The 10,232-nt window shown below is 37.1% G+C and overlaps 1 non-coding gene across 1 annotated transcript; it reads right to left on the reverse strand.

The window, feature by feature from the left end:
- Positions 1 to 8,519: 8,519 nt before the first annotated feature.
- On the reverse strand, positions 8,520 to 8,653 carry LOC141515774 (small nucleolar RNA SNORA35). Its single transcript, XR_012476519.1, has one exon. It is a non-coding gene; the product is annotated as a small nucleolar RNA SNORA35 (small nucleolar RNA).
- Positions 8,654 to 10,232: the final 1,579 nt, after the last annotated feature.

The following is a 10,232-nucleotide window of genomic DNA, read 5'->3' on the forward strand; positions in this document are numbered from 1 at the left end:
CTCATAAAGTACTAAATAAATGTAAATGATTATTAACCAAATCTTAGTGTTTGTCTTCCCCTGCAGTTGAGAGAGGGGTTGGGAATCAAGGAAAGTAAGGTCATTGGAGCTATCTCCAATAGCTTCAGAGAACAGACTATTAGGTGGGTGGAGATTGGGGAAATGGGCATCAATTCTGCCCCTTCTCCAATCCTCTTTCACATATAGGATTCAGTGACTATTTTCCCCTGAAGGCAAGTGTGGCCTTGGATGCACTGGCAGATGGTATGGTTAAATGGGCTTCTCGAGACAGCTGGCAGCCCATCTGGGTAGACAGAACTTATTGGTCAGTAGTAAAATAAATTAAATTCACCAAACATTTATTGAGCATATAGCAGAAAGTACATTGGCTTGGAAATAAGAAAATCTGGTTTTAATCTATGTGACTTTTTTTTTGGCAGGGCATTCAATGAATTTCTTTGTGAGAAATTTTGTTATCTCTTCTAATCCTCCCTTCTGCTGTAGAAACTCTACATACCCCTGAATTGAGAGAAGCTTATGGTCAATCCTGGGGAATCATCTATGACTCAGACTTCTTACAGATCAAAGCTTTTGAGTTTCTCATTATGATATGGAGCTGGAGAGATTGTAGCAGTAATTAAGACCATTTTACAAATGAGATCTAAAGAAGGAAAATGACTTGCTTAGATCATAAAGGTATTAAATGTCAGAGCTTCAATCCAAACCAAGGTCCTTTGACTCCAAATTCAACACTTTCAGCTGCACTATGGTGCCTCTGTTTATACCAGTGTGGCCCAACCCTCTTTTGCCCCATCAATAGTCAACTAGATGTTGACCTGTTGTCTTCATTCAATAAAAGCTATGGAGGGGCAGCTGAGTGGCACAGTGGATAGATCACTGGCCCTGAAGTCAGGAGAATCTAGGTTCAAATCCAGCCTCAGACACTCCTGCCCAATACTTCTTCCCCATTTAGTCACTGATTAAGGAGAGTAAGAGCCAAGGTTTTTAGGTAAAATATTGATCATATAGAATAACTGATAGAGGGACCCATTGATGAATACACATCTTTGGGACATAGTGTTTTTCAAAGAATACTGAATTTGAAGTCAGAAAATTGGAATTTGAATCATAGATATTATTTACCAGTGACTGAATGATTCCAGCTAAATCCTCTACCCTCTCTGGGCATTAGTTTTCTTTTCTATAAAACAAGATAACTGAATTATGACTTCTAAGGTCCTTTCCCTATAATTCACTCCTCTAATCCATCATTTTCCAAATCTGATCTTAATAGTCCCTGAAGGAACATGAAAATGAACTGTGTATAAGATCACCATCCACCCTCCCTCTCCACTCCTGCTTACCCAGGCCTAGAGGTTGGATCAGAGTGAGAAGACTAAGGATGAATTTTTCCTCTTCAGTTTATTTCTGGTTCTAATCTCTACCCATTCTCTGACTTTTTTTTTCTGTTCTATGGAGCTTTGTCAACTAGGCACTCACAAAACGGGCAACCCTTCAACTCATATGTATGACTATAAATTTTTATTTCTTCATTGAAAACTTTCTGTTCATATTCTTTTATTATTTATCAATTAGGGAATGAATCATATTCTTTTAGATTTGATAAAGTTCTTAATGTAATTGAGAAATGGACATTTATCTGAGAAACGGTCTATAAAATCCCCCCCCCCAATTTTCTATTTTCCTTCTGACTTGGTGATATTTGTACAAACCCTTTATATTTACTGTAATCAAAATTATCCATCTTAGACCTACTTTTGCTCTCTATCTTGTTTATCAGGAAACTCAAAGCAATTCTGAGGAATAAGTATCATAGAAAAGACACTATGATTTTATATTATCTTAGGTCTTCCAACTTTGGTTCTTTTCTGTTTAGACAAAAGTCAGAAGTCCAGGTTAAAGATATGGAGATATGATGTTTGTCCTTCATTCTCAAAGAAGACCACGATATCAGGGAGGTGATGATTCCAAAGTGAATTGGATTTGAATGAAGGGGGCGCTATAGTAAGTCACATAGCCTCAGTTTCTCCACCAAAGTCATCTGGGTTCAGAGGCCAGATATAAATAAGTACAACTAGAAATGATCCTAGATGCAAAGAAGCAATCAAAGTTAAGTAACTTGCCCACATTTACACAGTAAGTGCAAAGTAACTCAGGTCTGATTTGAACTGAGGTCCTCCTGACTCCAGGGCTGGTTCTCTGTCCACTGTACACCTAGCTGCCCTATAGGGATTTGAATTGTGTCAACCACTCCAGAAGGCAATTTAGAATTATGCTTTTTAAAAGTGGTTAATGGGTTCATTTGCTTTGTTCTCAAGCGTCTACTGTTTGGTCTAAATACCAAGGAAGTCAAAGATAGAAAAAGAGGTCTTATTTGAATAAATATATTATAAAACCTTTTATGTACTATGAGTATATGCCAAGCATTAAGAGTTACAAATACAAAATCAAAACAGTCCATTTTTAACCTCAAGGAACTTACATTCTTAAAGAAAAGACAACATATACAGAAAGGTTCAGTAGTAGAAGGCAGCAACGCCCACTAATTCTTGGCAGGGCAGATGGAAAGACTATATTTCATAGTAGCATTCCTATGGTAATAAATTGGAAAGAAAAAATGCCCATTAAACGGGGACTGGTTAAATAAATTGTTTCACACAAATGTATTACTTTGCAGGAAATAAAATAAGGAATACAGGAATCATGGGAAGATAGATGAACCAATGAAGGGGAAAGTTGGTAGAACCAGAAAAAATTACACATAGTAACTACAGTACTATTAGTGGTAAGTACATTAAAAATGAACCAGAATGCTATGTAAAATAATAACTAAACTTGGCCCAAGTATAAAAAAACTCAAAACACTCATTTCTTTCTTTGTAGAGGTGGGGAACTACTTTGGTGGATTGCTGCATATCCTGTCAGATTTAGTTGATGGTTGATTAATTTTGATGAACTTTTTCCCCGATTTGTTTTGTTGATAGAGAATACAGAGGACAGATTTAGTTCTGGGCCTAGAATTAGAAAGACCTGAATTCAAAATCTGCCTCAGATACTCTCTAGCTTTGTGACCTTGGGCAAGTCCCTTAACCTCTGTTTGCCTCAGTTTCCTCAAAAAAATGGGGATAATATGAATATCTATCTCAAAGGTTTGTTGTGAAAATCAAATGAGATATTTATGAAGTTCTTAGCATAGAGTCTAGTACATAGTAAATGCTATAAAAATGTTACCTTGTATTTTTAGTTCTTACAAGGAATGGAGTTAGATGAATGAGAGAGAGATATTTAGAAATCATCTTAATTTTATATCATCTTAATATAAAAACAAGACATTTTTAAATGGGAAAAATTAGATTTTTAAAAAATATATGGAGATAGGGTTGTTCCATTTTTCAGAAGTCAAGGAGGACCCTCACCTTCATTTTTCAGATCAGTTAGCTTACCTTCCCTTCCCCCATTGGGAAAGTTCTGAGAAGATACTTTCCCTTCCCTCCCTATTCCCACCAATATTGGGAGGCAATACTGGAGATGCTCTAGAAGCAGAAACAAATAGAAATAATGGACCAAGGCACATCTGGCCCAAAGACAATACTGGATCCTTGACTTGAATATCAGTACTCTAGGGGGAGAAAAACACAACAATGCGGCTCTCCACCGTTTAAACAAGTTCTGCCAATATCTTGGTTTATTTTCTTGTTTTGTTGTTTTTTTACTTCATGGAGCATATCCTGAGGTCTACGGTGGCTTCCCCAGTCATTAATTCGTGATAACTTCTAAAACAAAATAAATGCTTTGTCTTTCAAACTCAGGTGTGAACTGGAATTCATGTGTGAATTAGATTAGCTTAAGTAATACTTCTTCTTTCCTGAGGTGAAAAACACAGACTAGACATCTTTTTTTGAGAGAAATCTCCTAATAAGCTCCTCAGGGAGCACAGATTGATATGTCCCTAGTGCAGGAGGTACTAAGTCTCTCCACAGCTGAATGAAACCAAAAGTTGCTGAACTGTGATGAGGGATTCCCTGTGCCCCGTATTTAGAAACAGGGCCAGAAGATGTTGTATGGCATGATGGAAACACTCCAGTGCTGCTGCTCGGGGATGAGGACGGTTGGGTGAGTTGGCCGTAAGCCTTGCATCAGTGGGTTGAAGCCCTTCCTCATTTTCTCCTTGACATTACCACATGCTTAGACCATCTTCTCTTAACATCTTCTACTCCTGGATTTCTTCAAAGTTCCTCATTGATCATCTGTTGCATCCAAGTCAACCTTACCATCCTCCATGTATTTTTCAGTGTAATAAACCCATTTTTAATTTTTTTTTTAGGAATTTGCAAGGCAAAGGGGTTAAGTGGCTTGCCCAAGACCACACAGCTAGATACATTTTTTAATTTTAATTGTTAATTTTGGAGCAGAATACTCTAGATATGTTCTGAGTGGGGCTATGCTGCAATTAGAGCTTTTTTGGTCCTGGTTCATACAGTCTAAAAGGTCCACTAATTCACCCCTTTCCCCCAGGCCTTTTTTTTTTTTATCCTTTAAAATATTGAAAACAAAAATTCCCCCCCAAATAACACAAACCCGTCTCTCCTTTCTGCTCTCCACCCCAGCGGGGTGGGGGGGAACCATCAACACAAACCATAACAAAAATGTATAGTTTAGAAAAATTCAGTATACCCCCCCCCTCCCCGTCCCCGGCTCCATCACCTGCCTCTTGGGCAGGGGCTGGCTCCCCAGATTCATTTCCAAGAATGGATGAATTTGGGTGCAAACTAAAATAATCATTTATTATCTGTGTGGCCTTCAGTGACTTCATGTGTCTCTAGGTCTGATTCCTCTTCTGTAGTAAGAGGGGGTTGGGCTCCAGACTCTAACTCAGGGGATCCTGACACAATTGCGTTATTGTTCTTTTTTTTCCCTTTTGGCCAAGAAGGATCTGCCAGGGCCCCTAAGGAGGCAGCGGGCTCTGCGCAGGCGCAGCAGCGGCAGCGCGGCCGGAAGGAGACACTTCGCGACTAAGGATCCCGCCCTACCCCCCCCCCCCGGCTGGTTTCCTGTCGCTCTCGCGACATCTTAGAAAACGAGAAGTGAGCCAAGACTTTGGCCCTGCGCAGCTTGGAGGGAAACGCCCGCGAGGCGAAGCGCGAGGTCACGTGAGTAGCGGAGTCAGGGCGGGGCGTCTTCTGCGAGTGCCTGGGGCAGCCCCTCCCTTGGTTGTCAGGGTAACCAGGCCGGGACGCCGGAGGAGGAAGAGAGGAAGCAGGGGAGGCCGGGCCCCAAGGGGGGGAGGGGAGAGAGCGAGGCGGGAAACGGCTGAAGCGCCATCCATCCTCAGACTACAGAAAGTGTAGCTTCAAAACTGTGAGTTTCAGCACGAGGGCCATTAAGGGCCGGAAAGAATTTTGCTAGAATGTCAGCTTTTGAGGGACCAAGGAAGAGAGTGGACATAGGCCTGTCTGTTATTATTAATAACAAGATGGCGGAATGGGGATCAGTAGCCTTCCCCTTAAAGGATTAGAGGGCCTGATAAATGCTTGGTCCCCACCACCATACTGGTGTTCTCATTTGATCCTGAATCTGAAAGATTAGCTATTATTAAAAAAAAGTGTTTTTTTACATTTAAAAATTTTAAAAATTAAAAATAAAAAAAATAATTTAAAAAAATTAGCCATCATATCCCCCCCCCCACTGTCCTAGGCTTCTAAAATTATAGCTTATCCACGCTTTTAAATTCCTCATTTTTCTTAATTAGGTTCAATTAGGCATCAATCCTGTTAACAGGGAAACCGTCACCACAAGGCAAGCACAAAGCATCTGAACTAGTGACTGCTGAGTTTGATTCTTTTATCAGTTCCAAATGTGTTTAACATTTGTCGAAACAACACTGGAAACCACTCAAGAAATGCTAAAAAGCCAACTAGTTTGAATACTAGGTACTCTACAGGATCTCAAGATAGATATGATTTCAGTCAAAGAGACTTGTAGGGAAGAACAAGTCCATTATATAACAGCACTAGAAAACCAGTTGCTAACAGTGCAGGAAAAGGTGACCAACCTTGAAGACAGATGCAATTCTTAGAACAACTGGCACAATTGAGGGCATTGAAGGGGGAAAAGAATCTGAATCTTGATAACCTGAAGAAATAATTCAAGAGAAGTTTGCCCAATTGAAATCCTTAAATCAAAAATACTCATGTATACCAATGTCTCATTAGACTCTAAAATTCAAGCCAGAATCTTCTGAACCTTGAGAAAAAAAGAAATATCAGAAAACAGTGATTTACATTTCACCACACTTGTCAGTTAAATCCATGGAAAAATAGTGATGAAGGCACAGTATATAAAAGAGATAATAGATTTGGATTCTAGAGTCATATTTGTCACAAATTCTTTCTGAAAGCAAAAGAATGTTTAAAAATTAAGCCTTTAAAGAATTCTTGAGAAAAGTCTACAACTAAAAAGGATTTTATGAGCAGAGGGGAACCTGACTCCCTTGGATAGTTAATATATTCAAGAAAGAGTTCCTAAAGTATGTTGTTAAGGATAGTTTGGATTTTAAAGTAAAATTTACACCTCAAGAGATTTAACATAATATTGTGAAATTAAAAATAAACATTAATTAAATCCCTGTTTTTAATATTCCTAGCTGGTTAAAATATAAAGTTTCTCCCTTATGGAAGATTAGTCTGGAAAGATTGTTGCTCATGTAATAATAGTTTTGATGATAAGAAAAGTAAAATAGATGATATTTCAGGACAGAGTGGGGAAAAGAGCTGATTTCTCATGATGAAATAACCCCTCTTTGACTAAGTTGGAAGATAGGTGAAAGGATAAGAAAATCCTAATTATAATAACATTAATGAGTTTGAAAATAGCTTGTCTATAAGAAAACACATAATCCAAAAAAGATTTTAGGAAGACTAAGAACACAAGAAGGAAATTTATCACACATTAGTAAGCAGAAGATAAGAGTAATAAAAGGATTATTAATTAATGCTTTCCTGTTTGGATTTAACTTTAAGGAGATAAGACTATTAATAGTAGAAGTAATAGCAAACAACAAAACCCAACAGTATTAAAATTCTAACACACCAAACTAAACAGCAGTTAGGTTAAAAACCTAATTTTTAGAGACTAAGTAGAATCTATCTCATGTTGTTCCCACTGATTTTAATAATGGCTTTTAAAATTATTTAAGTTTTGATAGATCAAGGAAGACAGATAAATTATAAAATCAAACTACATAGAAGATAGAAAAAATTTTAAAACATACATTTTCAAGTAGTAATTTGCATAAAACTCTACTTTCTCACAGAAGGCTCAAGTAAATCTGAAAAGATGAATTTCTTATACTAAGTTTTCAGACTCAAATGCAATAGAAACACTTATAGAAGGCTTCATAAGAAAATTTGTTGATTCAAAGAAGAAAAAATGTAGCCTAAATATACTAACCATAAGATGATAATGCTAGAGATCAATGAGATTAAATTCCTGTTAATAACAAAAAACTTTAAAAAAAGTCATTTTAAAAGTTAAATTAGAAAAGTTGGAAGAGGTTTTGTTTTAGAAGAGCAATGATTGTTATTTTATTAATGTGTTTTATAAAATACCAGCTGTGTTCTCATTCTTTGTCCTTGTTAAGGAGAGATTTGAAAGGAATTTTTGGCTCTTCTAGTCTCAATAGTATATAGTTGCAAAGCCATAATTGGACTGTCTATTAGTTATCTTTTGCTCTTAACAATTGATTGGCTTCTTCCACTCAAACACTTATAATAAGATCTTTTATGTCTGTGTCCAGTTTTTCATTCTGTAGCCTATCCAATAGATGCATCTTCATTGTCTTTTGGTTGGTTGTACTGTAATTTTGAGTCTTCAGAAGTTTTCATTGTTCTCCCTCACAAGGCAGGATCACCTTTCATCTTAAATTTCAGTATAGTAAATTAAAACAAGAATTGTTTTTCCATAAAATCTACTAAAATTGATAAAATGTATGTCATAGTAATGGTTTTACTTATACAACTGTGTCATAATGTTTGAAAGTGGCAAAAATGACAATAACGCCTAAACTGATTATTTATAAATATAATTAACTACCAATCAATACCAGTGAGGCTACTTTATAGAAGCAGATAACAGCCAACTTTATACTCAACAAATGATTTAGAATATCAAGGAGTACTTTCATAAAAGCAGAAGAAATAGCACTGGAACCACTGAACTTGGAAATTACTCAAGTAGTGATTGTCAGGAACTACAGGCATACCTTGAAGATTGCAATATTGCCTCTGTTCCAGACCAATAAAGTGAATATTGTAATAAAGCGAGTCAGGTGAATTTTTTGATTTCCCAGTGCATATAAATGTCATTATATTATATTATAGTCTACTAAATGTGCAATAGTATTATTATTTTTTTATCAGCAATCAGGATTTATTAAAATACCTTTAACATGCACAGCACTCTGCTCTCCAACAGGGCCCAATGCCCAGTTTCCCTTGTCCGGATGTGCCCCCAGTCCAAAAAAAAGGAAGGCCTATAAGAAGGTCTGGCCCTTGTGTGGGGAGGGAGTTCCTCTTGCACTGTGATGAGGCCCAGCTGGCCACAGGCAGGGCCAGTGGGTCACTTAACAATGCTGGCAATAGTATTATGTCTAAAAAGAAAAGCCTTAATTAAAGTTTTATTTGCTTATTTTAAATACATAAGAACTTGCTAAAATAAATGTACCATTTGAGTCCTCAGTAAGTGATAAATCCTTTTGCTGATGGAGGATCTTGCCTCTGTGTTGATGGCTGCTGACCAATCAGGTATTTGCCGAAATTGGAGTAACTACAACAATTTCTTAAGATGACAAAGAAGTTTACTGATGACAGTGAAGTTTACTGATTCCAATTACTCTTCCATTCATTTGAACACTTAAGAGATCATTATTGGGCTATTAATTGGCCTGATTTCAATAACGGGCCTCAGGGAATAGAGGGACAGGGAAACAACCAGGCAGGTCAGTTGGTGGAGCAGTCAAAACATATTTATAGGTTAAAGTACTATAAGGGCATGGTTGTGAAGGCTCCCAAAATAATTACAATAGTAACATCAAAGATCATAGATCACCATAATATAAAATGGAAAAGTTTGAAATATTGTTAAGAATTACCAAAATGTGATTGACAAGATTTGAGTACATACTATTGGAAAAATAATATTTTGATATAAGGTTGACACAAACTTTTAATTTGTTAAAAAAAATCATGCACAATAAAAGGTCTACCTATATCTAGTATTGAAGAAAACTAAAAATTGATCCATAAACAGAATAGAGATTCTAGAAATAGCTCTATAAAATGTTTAATGTGTTATTTACTAAGGATGATATATATTGGAATAGGTTTGGGGAGATATTTACACTGGATAAACAAAAGTGAAAAATGTATAAGCTAGAGTTTTCCCAGTTGGGTAACCCAACTTAATAGTCCAAAATTTGATAACCTGCATTTATATAGTACCTTAAGTTTTTAAAAGAATCATAGTAATTGTCAAGTGGAAGTCTTTAACTGGAGTTAGGAAAAGCTAATATTTTCTCCAGTGAAAAAACAGATTTAATGACTAGCCCATAGTCACACAACTTCCTACATAGGTTTCAAACTCAGGCCTTCTGACTTCAGATCCAGATCTTTTCTACCATCTCACACTTCAGATCTTTTGGTAAAATGGCAGAGTAGAAGTTAACCAAGCAAGCAAATTCTATTCAAATCTCCTTAGTGAAATAGAAATATTGTAATACCTCTACTTAACCCCAAAAACAAAATCCTTGGGGAAAGGGATCAGGAGAGATATGTTGAAATAACTTGCAGCTAGAGATCTTACTGTAGAGCTCACACTGATTTTATGTCTAGTCCCAGCATCTCCTAATCACCAACCTCCACCCCCTCACCTTAGAAAACATAATTGGTAATATCCACTATTCCCCTCTCTTCAGAGCTGTGGGGCCTGGAGCTGTGCAAGCTTTCTACCCTCTCTGCTGTCCTTTGATAGTTTTGAGGCTAATCACCTCCAGGGCACCACATGCAATCTTATTACCAATTAGAAAGTTTCTCCATCCTACTCACCAGAGCCCAGAAAATGCCTCCAAGGAAGTGTAGTCAAGGTGGTAGAGCAAAGGCAGAAAATGCCTCCAGCTTCCCCTCAGCCTAAACCAAGGAAATTGTTCCTGTTACTCC

Source organism: Macrotis lagotis, chromosome 2 (assembly GCF_037893015.1).
Source record: "Macrotis lagotis isolate mMagLag1 chromosome 2, bilby.v1.9.chrom.fasta, whole genome shotgun sequence".
NCBI classification, from domain to species: Eukaryota; Metazoa; Chordata; class Mammalia; order Peramelemorphia; family Peramelidae; genus Macrotis; species Macrotis lagotis.